Below are 11,566 nucleotides of genomic sequence, written 5' to 3'. Positions count from 1 at the left end.
TAGTGAAATAGAAGACAAGCAACTTGAGGCACAACAGAGAGAAGAAGAAAGAGACTCAAAAATTAAAAAAAATGAGATAGCCCTACAAGAATTATCTGACTCCATCAAAAAGAATAACATAAGAATAATAGGTATATCAGAGGGAGAAGAGAGAGAAAATGGAATGGAGAACATACTTAAACAAATAATTGATGAGAACTTCCCAAGCCTGTGGAAAGAACTAAAGCCTCAAGTTCAAGAAGCAAACAGAACTCCAAGTTTTCTTAACCCCAACAAACCTACTCCAAGGCATATCATAATGAAATTGACACAAACCAATAGCAAAGAAAAAATTCTCAAGGCAGCCAGGGAAAAGAAGAATACAACATATAAAGGAAGGCCCATTAGATTATCATCAGATTTCTCAGCAGAAACTCTACAAGCTAGAAGAGAGTGGACCCCAATATTTAAAGTCCTGAAAGAGAGGAACTTTCAGCCATGAATACTATACCCATCAAAGCTATCCTTCAAATACGAAGGAGAAATAAAAACATTCACAGATACAGAAAAGATGAGGGAATTTATCATCAGAAAACCCCCACTCCAGGAATTACTAAAGGGGGTTCTCCAATCAGATACAAAGAACAAAAAAAAAACAGAGCCACAAGTAAAAGCTCCAAGAAGAACACAATAAAACCAAATTTAAACTGTGACAACAACAAAAAGAAAGAGGGGGAGAAGACGGAGATTAACAGTAGCAAAGGACAATGGAGTGCAAAAGTACTCACAAAATAGTTCGCTACAATGAACAGGGTAGGGACCCTTTTCATTACTCAAAGGTAACCACCATTGAAAAAACCACCACAGAAGCACATGAGATAAAAAAAATAGCAACAGAGGAAAGATGTATGGAATACAACCAAATAAAAACAAAAGATAGAAAAACGAAAGAGAAGGATCAAACAAGACACAAAACTAACAGAAAGCAAGATATAAAATGGCAATAGGGAACTCACAAGTATCAATAATTACACTAAATGTAAATGGATTAAACTCACCAATAAAAAGGCACAGAGTAGCAGAATGGATTAAAAAAGAAAATCCAACTGTATGCTGCCTACAGGAAACTCATCTAAGTAACAAGGATAAAAACAAATTCAAAGTGAAGGGCTGGAAAACAATACTCCAAGCAAATAACATCCAAAAAAAAAGCAGGTGTAGCAATACTCATATCGGATAATGCTGACTACAAGACAGGAAAAGTACTTAGAGACAAAAATGGCCATTTCATAATGGCTAAGGGGACACTGAATCAAGAAGACATAACAATTCTTAATATATATGCACCAAACCAAGGAACACCAAAATATATAAGACAGCTACTTATTGATCTTAAAACAAAAACTGACAAAAATACAATCATACTTGGAGACCTCAATACACCGCTGACGGCTCTAGATCGGTCATCCAAACAGAGAATCAACAAAGACATAGTGGCCTTAAACAAAACACTAGAGCACCTGGATATGATAGACATCTACAGGACATTTCATCCCAAAGTGACTGAGTATACATTTTTCTCCAGTGTACATGGATCATTCTCAAGAATTGACCATATGTTGGGCCACAAAAACAATATCAGCAAATTCAGAAAAATTGAAGTTGTACCAAGCATATTTTCTGATCATAAAGCCTTGAAACTAGAATTCAACTGCAAAAAAGAGGAAAAAAATCCCACAAAAATGTGGAAACTAAACAACATACTTTTAAAAAATGAATGGGTCAAAGAAGAAATAAGTGCAGAGATCAAAAGATATATACAGACTAATGAAAATGACAATACGACATATCAGAATCTATGGGATGCAGCAAAAGCAGTGATAAGAGGGAAGTTCATATCGCTTCAGGCATATATGAACAAACAAGAGAGAGCCCAAGTGAACCACTTAACTTCCCACCTTAAGGAACTAGAAAAAGAAGAACAAAGACAACCCAAAACCAGCCGAAGAAAGGAAATAATAAAAATCAGAGCAGAAATAAATGAATTAGAGAACAGAAAAACTATAGAAAAAATTAATAGAACAAGGAGCTGGTTCTTTGAAAAGATCAACAAAATTGACAAACCCTTGGCAAGACTTACCAAGGAAAAAAGAGAAAGAACTCATATAAACAAAATACAAAATGAAAGAGGAGAAATCACCACAGACACCGTAGATATACAAAGAATTATTGTAGAATACTATGAAAAACTTTATGCCACTAAATTCAACAACCTAGAAGAAATGGATAAATTCCTAGAACAATACAACCTTCCTAGACTGAGTCAAGAAGAAGCAGAAAGCCTAAACAGACCTATCAGTAGAGAAGAAATAGAAAAAACCATTAAAAACCTCCCCAAAAATAAAAGTCCAGGCCCTGACGGCTATACCAGCGAATTTTATCAAACATTCAAAGAAGACTTGGTTCCTATTCTACTCAAAGTCTTCCAAAAAATTGAAGAAGAAGCAATACTTCCAAACACATTTTATGAGGCCAACATAACCCTCATACCAAAACCAGGCAAGGATGGCACAAAAAAAGAAAACTACAGACCAATATCTCTAATGAATACAGATGCTAAAATACTAAACAAAATACTAGCAAATCGAATACAACAACATATTAAAAAAATAATACATCATGATCAAGTGGGATTCATCCCAGAATCTCAAGGATGGTTCAACATACGTAAAACGGTTAATGTAATACACCATATCAACAAAACAAAGAACAAAAACCACATGATCTTATCAATAGACGCAGAAAAGGCTTTCGATAAAATACAACACAATTTTATGTTTAAGACTCTCAACAAAATGGGTATAGAAGGAAAATATCTCAACATGATAAAGGCCATATATGATAAACCATCAGCTAACATCATATTAAATGGCACTAAACTGAAGGCTTTCCCCCTTAAATCAGGAACAAGACAGGGTTGTCCACTCTCTCCACTCTTATTTAATGTGGTACTAGAGGTTCTAGCCAGAGCAATCAGACAAGACAAAGAAATAAAAGGCATCCATATCGGAAAAGAAGAAGTAAAGGTATCACTTTTTGCAGATGATATGATCCTATACATCGAAAACCCCAAAGAATCCACAAAAAGACTACTAGAAACAATAAGCCAATACAGTAAGGTCGCAGGATACAAAATTAACATACAGAAGTCAATAGCCTTTCTATATGCCAACAATGAAACAACTGAGAAGGAACTCAAAAGAATAATCCCCTTCACGATTGCAACAAAAAAAATAAAATACTTAGGAATAAACATAACAAAGAATGTAAAGGACTTATATAATGAAAACTATAAACCATTGTTAAGGGAAATCGAAAAAGATATAATGAGATGGAAGAATATACCTTGTTCTTGGCTAGGAAGAATAAATATAATCAAGATGGCTATATTACCCAAAGCAATATACAAATTTAATGCAATTCCCATCAAAATTCCAATGACATTTTTTAAAGAAATAGAGCAAAAAATCATCAGATTTATATGGAACTATAAAAAACCCCGAATAGCCAAAGCAATCCTAAAGAAAAAGAATGAAGCTGGGGGCATAACAATACCTGACTTCAAACTCTATTATAGGGCCACGACAATCAAAACAGCATGGTATTGGCAGAAAAATAGACACTCAGACCAATGGAACAGAATAGAAAGTCCAGAAATAAAACCACATATATATAGTCAAATAATTTTTGATAAAGGGGCCAACAACACACAATGGAGAAAAGAAAGTCTCTTCAATAAATGGTGCTGGGAAAACTGGAAAGCCACATGCAAAAGAATGAAACTGGACTACAGTCTCTCCCCCTGTACAAAAATTAACTCAAAATGGATCAAAGATCTAAACATAAGACCTGAAACAATTAAGTACATAGAAGAAGACATAGGTACTCAACTCATGGACCTGGGTTTTAAAGAGCATTTTATGAATTTGACTCCAATGGCAAGAGAAGTGAAGGCAAAAATTAATGAATGGGACTACATCAGACTAAGAAGTTTTTGCTCAGCAAGGGAAACTGATAACAAAATAAACAGAAAGCCAACTAAATGGGAAATGATATTTTCAAACAACAGCTCAGATAAGGGCCTAATATCCAAAATATACAAAGAACTCATAAAACTCAACAACAAACAAACAAACAATCCAATAAAAAAATGGGAAGAGGATATGAATAGACACTTCTCACAGGAAGAAATACAGATGGCCAACAGATATATGAAAAGATGCTCATCTTCTTTAGCTATTAGAGAAATGCAAATCAAAACGGCAATGAGATACCACCTCACACCTGTTCGATTAGCTGTTATTAGCAAGTCAGGTAATAGCAAATGTTGGAGAGGCTGTGGAGAAAAAGGAACCCTCATACACTGTTGGTGGGAATGTAAAGTAGTACAACCATTATGGAAGAAAGTATGGTGGTTCCTCAAAAAACTGAAAATAGAACTACCTTATGACCCAGCAATCCCTCTACTGGGTATATATCCCCAAAACTCAGAAACATTGATACGTAAAGACACATGCAGCCCCATGTTTATTGCAGCATTGTTCACAGTGGCCAGGACATGGAAACAACCAAAAAGCCCATCAATAGATGACTGGATAAAGAAGATGTGGCACATATACACTATGGAATACTACTCAGCCATAAGAAATGATGACATCGGAACATTTACAGCAAAATGGTGGGATCTTGATAACATGATACGAAGCGAAATAAGTAAATCAGAAAAAAACAGGAACTGTATTATTCCATACGTAGGTGGGACATAATAGTGAAACTAAGAGACATTGATAAGAGTGTGGTGGTTACGGGGGGGAGGGGGGAATGGGAGAGGGATAGGGGGTGGGAGGGGCACAAAGAAAACAAGATAGAAGGTGACAGAGGACAATCTGACTTTGGGTGGTGGGTATGCAACATAATTGAACGACAAGATAACCTGGACTTGTTATCTTTGAATATATGTATCCTGATTTATTGATGTCACCCCATTAAAAAAATAAAATTATATATAAAAAAAAATAAAATAAAATACCAATACAAAAATGAAAAAAAAAAAAAATCAGGGTAGCAATGCTTATATCTGACAAAATAGACTACAAAACAAGCACTATAGCAAGAGATAAAGAAGGTCACTACATAATGATAAAGGAAACAATTCAACAGAAAGAGATAACCATTAAAAATATCTATGCACCTAATATAGGAGCACCAAAATATATAAAGCAGACTTTAATGAACATAAAGGGCAAGATCAACAGAAAAACTATAATAGTAGAAGATTTCAATTCCCCACTAACATCACTGGATAGATCCTCAAGAAAGAAAATTAACAGAGAAACAGCAGACATAAAGGACACACTAGATCAACTCGATTTAATAGATATCTTCAGAACTTTTCACCCTAAAGCAGCAGGATATACATTCTTTTCAAGTGCTCATGGTACATTCTCTAGGATAGAACCTATATTAGAGTATAAAATAAGTCTCAACAAATTTAAAAATTGAAATTATATAAGCATCTTCTCTGACCACAATGGCATGAAACTAGAAATCAACTACAATAGAAAACTGAAAATCACTGAAACACTTGGAAACTAAACAGCATGTTATTAAATAATGAATGGGTCAACAATGAGATCAAGGAAGATATAAAAAATTTCCTTGAAACAAATGAAAATGAGCATACAACAGTTCAAAATCTATGGGATACAGCAAAAGCAGTCCTGAGAAGGAAGTTCATAGCATTATGGGCATACCTTAAGAAGCTAGAAAAAGCTCAAATAAACAAGTTATCCTTGCATGTAAGAGAACTAGAAAAATAACAGCAAGTAAAGCCCAGAGGTAGTAGAAGGAAGGAAATAATAAAGATCAGAGTGGAAATAAATAATATAGAGACTAAAATAGCAATACAGAGGATTAATAAAAACAAGAGCTGGTTCTTTGAAAAGGTAAACAAGATCAATGAACCCTTAGCCAGACTCACAAGGAAAAAAAGAGAGGACTCAAATAAATAAAATTAGAAATGAGAGTGAAGAAGCAACAACTGACATAGCAGAAATACAAAGGATTGTAAGAAAATACTATGAAGAACTTTATGCCAAAAAATTAGACAACCTAGATCAGTGGTCAGCAAACTCATTAGTCAACAGAGCCAAATATAAGCAGTACAATGATTGAAATTTCTTTTCAGAGCCCAATTTTTAAAACTATATAGGTAGGTACATTCCTTATCGAGGTAGCGCCGGCATGTGGTATTTTGTGGAAGAGGCATACTCAAGGAGCCAAAGAGCCACATGTGGCTCACGAACCTCAATTTGCTGACCAGGGACCTAGGTGAAATGAACAAATTTTTTAAAAAATATAATCTCAGCCCTGGCCGTTTGGCTCAGTGGTAGAGCGTCGGCCTGGCGTGCGAAAGTCCCAGGTTCGATTTCCAGCCAGGGCACACAGGAGAGGTGCCCATCTGCTTCTCCACCCCTCCCCCTCTCCTTCCTCTCTGTCTCTCTCTTCTCCTTCTGCAGCAGAGGCTCATTGGAGCAAAAGATGGCCCAGGTGCTGGGGATGGCTCCATGGCCTCTGCCCCAGGCGCTAGAGTGACTCTAGTTGCAACAGAGCGACACCCCGGATGGGCAGAACATCACCCACTGGTGGGCGTGCTGGGTGGATCCCGGTCGGGCTCATGCGGGAGTCTGTCTGTCTGCCTCCCCGTTTCCAGCTTCAGAAAAATACAAATATATATATATAATCTCTCAAAAATCAATAGGGAAGAACCAGAAAACCTAAATAGACCGATTACAACAAATAAGATCAAAACAGTTATCAAAAAACACCCAACAAACAAAAGCCCTTAGCCAGATGGCTTCACTGGCAAATTTTACCAAACATTCAAAGAAGAACTAACTCCTATCCTTCTCAAGCTATTTCAAAGAATTCAAGACGAGGGAAAACTTCCATGCTCCTTTTATGAAGTGAGCATAATTCTGATTTCAAAACCAGGCAAAGACAACACAAGAAAGAAAATTATAGGCCAATATCCCTGATGAATTTAGATGCTAAAATCCTCAACAAAATATTAGGAAACCAGATACAACAGTACATGAAAAAAAAAATCATACATCATGATCAAGTGGGATTTGTTCTGGGGAGGCAAGGCTGGTACAACATTCACAAATCAATCAATGTGATTCATCACATAAACAAAAGAAAAGAGAAAAACCACATGATACTATCAATAGATGCAAAAACCCATTTGATTAAATCCAACACCCACTTATGATCAAAACTCTGCAAAGTGGGAATACAGGGAACACACCTCCACATGATAAAGGCTATCTGTGACAATCCCACAGCCAACATCATACTCAATGGGCAAAAGTTGAAAGCAATCCTCTTAAGATCAAGAACAAGGCAGGAGTGCCCCCTTTCACCACTCTTATTCAACATAGGTCTGGAAGTCCTAGCCAAAGCAATCAGACAAGAATAGGAAATAAAAGGCATTCAAATTGAAAAATAAGAAATAAAACCATCATTATTTGCTGATGACATAATATTGTATATAGAAAACACTAAAGTCTCAGTCAAAATACACTGGACCTGATAAATGAATTAAGCAAGGTGGCAGGATATAAAATTAATACTCAGAAATCAGAGGCATTTTTATACACCAACAATGATTTGTCTGAAAGAGAAATTAAGAAAAAAATCCCCTTCGCTATTGCAACAATAAAATAAAATAAAATAAAGTACCTAGGAGTAAATTTAACCGAGGAGGGTAAAGTCTTGAACTTGGAAAATTATAAAATATTAATAAAAAAATCAAGGAAGATACAAACAAGTGGAAGCATATACTATGTTCATGGTTAGGAAGAATAAATATCATTAAAATGTCCATATCATCCAAAGCAATTTATAAATTCAATACAATTATCATCCAAAGCAATTTATAAATTCAATACAATTCCTATTAGAATACCAATGACATAATTCAAAGACATAGAACAAATAATCCAAAAAATCATATGGAACCAAAAAAAACCAAAAAAACAAAAAACCATGAATAGCCTCAGCAATCTTGAAAAAGAAAAATAAAGTGGGTGGTATCATACTTCCTGATATCAAACTATACTACAATGCCATTGTAATCAAAAGAGCCTGACCTGTGGTGGCACAGTGGATAAAGCGTCGACCTGTAAATGCTGAGGTCGCCGGTTCAAAACCCTGGGCTTGCCTGGTCAAGGCACATATGGGAGTTGATGCTTCCAGCTCCTCCCCCCTTCTCTCTCTCTCTCTCTCTCCCTCTCTCTCTCCTCTCTAAAATGAATAAATTAAATAAAAAAAATGCCATTGTAATCAAAACAGCTTGGTACTGGCATAAGAACAGGCATATAGATCAATAGAACAGAACTGAAAACCCAGAAATAAACCTGCAACTTTATGGATAATTGATATTTGACAAAAGTTGTAATAGCATACAATGGAGTAAAGACAGTCTCTTTAACAAATGGTGTTGGGAAAATTGTATAGCTACCTGCAAAAAAAAAATGAATCTAGATCACTAACTTATACCATTCACAAAAATAAACTAAAAATGGATAAAAGACTTAAATATAAGCCGTGAAACCATAAGCATTCTAGAGGAAAACATAGGCAATAAGCTCTTCGACATCACTTGCAGCAATATATTAGCTGATTTATCTCCACAGGCAAGAAAAATAAAGGACAGGATAAACAAATGGGACTATATCAAACTGATAAGCTTTTGCACAGCTAAAGACAATATGAACAAAATAAAAAGGCAAACAACACAATGGGAAAATATATTTGATAATACATCTGATAAGAGGTTAAAAACCAAAATTTATAAAGAACTTGTAAAACTCAACACCAGGAAGATAAACAATCCAATAAAAAAATGGGTGAGGAGGAGGGACCTGAAGATGGCAGCAGAGTAGGCAGATGCACAGAGTCCCAGCTCACACCACCGAACTGAATTATAAACTAATTTATGAACAATCAGCATGAAAAACAAAATCTGTACTACAAGAACAGCTTTCAAAAACCAAGGAGCAAAGAAGAAGCCACAACAAACCTGGTAGGGAGCACCTGAATCTCCCCTGCTTACAGGAATGGGGGGGGTGAGGCTGGACTCTCAACCCAAGGAAAAGAGCAGTAAATACTGCTCACAGCCACTTGTCTGGCGACCAGGGAAAGAGGTGTGTTGAAGGGGCCCGCTTGTCTTCCAAAAAGAAAGGAAAGACAGAGAGATAGATGGTGAAGGGGAGAGGAATATAGGTGATGACATGAAAAGCTGACTCATTCAGTGCTGGAGGTGGCCATAATGGGGAGGGACTGATCCTTCCACAAAACAAAATGCAAAAGTACTCCAGGTCACAGAGATACAGACATCTCTCCAACTCCAATCAGCGCAACAAGACACAGCTGAAAACAAGAAGTCAGGAGGAGGGGCAGTAACTCAGGTCTCCATGGAGATCTGAGATACACCTCCCGCCACTGAAGCTGAGAAAGCAACCCGCTCCCAGAGAAATTAACTGGCAGAAGAGGACTTGAGGGCCTCAGGACACACCCACCCCATTCCTGGATAGAGTTTCAAATAAGCCCCCTGCTGAGATCAGCAAGCAAGACAATCACCTGTTAAGAAAACAAACAAATCAAGATTTCAAAGCGGCCCAAATCCTAATGTGGATTACAAATAATAGCTGATGCCAACCCAAGAAGACCTTGAACCAACACAAGTAAAAACTGGAGGCAGACAACACCAAGCCTAGACTCAACCAGCTCTACAAAGAAAACACCCAAACACCCAGACACAATGAGAAGACAAAGAAGTGCAATCCAAATGAAACCACAAGAGAAACCTTCAGGAGATAAACTGAGTGATATGAAAATAATCAAACTTCCAGATGCGGAGTTTAAAATAATGATTGTAAGGATGCTTGGGGACCTTAGAACAACAATGGATGGTCATCACGAACACCTAAGTAAAGAAATAGCAAGTATAAAAAAGGATATTAAAATATTAAAAAAGAATCAGTCAGAGATGACAAATACAATATCAGAAATGAAGAACACAATGGAAGGAATTAAAAACAGGATGGAGAGAGCTGAGGATCGAATCAGCGAGTTGGAGGACAACTGGAATGAAGGCATGAAAGCGGAAAAGAAAAAAGAAAAGAGACTCAAAAAGTCTGAGGAGGCCCTGGCTGGTTGGCTCAGCGGTAGAGCGTCGGCCTTGTGTGCGGGAGTCCCGGGTTCGATTCCCAGCCAGGGCACACAGGAGAGGCGCTCATCTGCTTCTCCACCCGTACCCCTCTCCTTCCTCTCTGTCTTTCTCTTCCCCTCCCGCAGCAAGGCTCCATTGGAGCAAAGATGGCCCGGGCACTGGAGATGGCTCTGTGGCCTCTGCCTCAGGCACTAGAATGGCTCTGGATGCAACAGAGCGATGCCCCAGAGGGGCAGAACATCGCCCCCTGGTGGACATGCCGGGTGGATCCCGGTCAGGCGCATGTGGGAGTCTGTCTGACTGCCTCCCCATTTCCAGCTTTGGAAAAGTGAAAAAAAAAAGTCTGAGGAAACTCTTAGAGAGCTCTGTGACAACATACAGAGAAATAACATCCGCATCATAAGGGTTCCTGAAGAGGAAGAGAAAGAACAAGGGATAGAGGCTTTGTTAAATCATATCATAGCTGAAAATTTCCCTAAATTAAAGCAGGAGAAACTCTCACAAATTCAAGAGGCACAGAGAACTTCACTAAAAAGAAACCCAAAGAAACACACACCAACACACATCATTTTTAAAATACCAAAGCTAAGTAATAAAGAGAAAATATTAAAAGCTGCAAGAAAAAAAGGCTATCACCTACAAATGAGCCCCCATAAGGATGACATCAGACTTCTCAACAGAAACACTTGAAGCTAGAAAAGAATGGCAAGAAATATTCAAAGTAATGCAGAACAAAAACCTACAACCAAGACTACTTTATCCAGCAAGGCTATCATTTAAAATTGAAGGAGAAATAAAAAGTTTCCCAGACAAAAAAAACTCAAGGAATTCATTACAACCAAACCAATGCTGCAGGAAATGTTAATGGGTATGGTGTAAACAGATCAAAGTGGGAAAAGAATATAGCAAAAGAAGAATACAGCTTTAAAGAATAAAATGGCAATAAACAATTACATATCAATAATAACCTTAAATGTAAACAGATTAAATGATCCAATCAAAAGACATAGGGTAGCTGCATGGATAAGAAAACAGGACCCGTACATATGCTGTCTACAAGAGACACACCTTAAAACAAAAGATGCACATAGGTTGAAGGTGAAAGGATGGAAAAAAACATTTCATGCAAATGGAAATAGAAAAAAAGCTGGGGTAGCAATACTTATATCAGACAAAATGGACTTTAAAACAAAGAATATAGTAAGAGATAAAGAAGGCCACTACATAATGATAAAGGGAACAATCCAACAGGAAGATATAACTATTATAAATATCTATGCACCTAAGGGA

At 37.0% G+C, this 11,566-nt stretch overlaps 1 non-coding gene across 1 annotated transcript; it reads left to right on the top strand.

The window, feature by feature from the left end:
* The first annotated feature begins 10,249 nt into the window (after positions 1 to 10,249).
* On the top strand, positions 10,250 to 10,325 carry TRNAT-UGU (transfer RNA threonine (anticodon UGU)). Its single transcript has one exon. It is a non-coding gene; the product is annotated as a tRNA-Thr (tRNA).
* Positions 10,326 to 11,566: the final 1,241 nt, after the last annotated feature.

This window comes from Saccopteryx bilineata, chromosome X, assembly GCF_036850765.1.
Source record: "Saccopteryx bilineata isolate mSacBil1 chromosome X, mSacBil1_pri_phased_curated, whole genome shotgun sequence".
NCBI lineage: Eukaryota > Metazoa > Chordata > Mammalia > Chiroptera > Emballonuridae > Saccopteryx > Saccopteryx bilineata.
The sequence above is the reverse complement of the archived record's forward strand: the minus strand, read 5'-3'. Positions and strand labels throughout refer to the sequence as shown.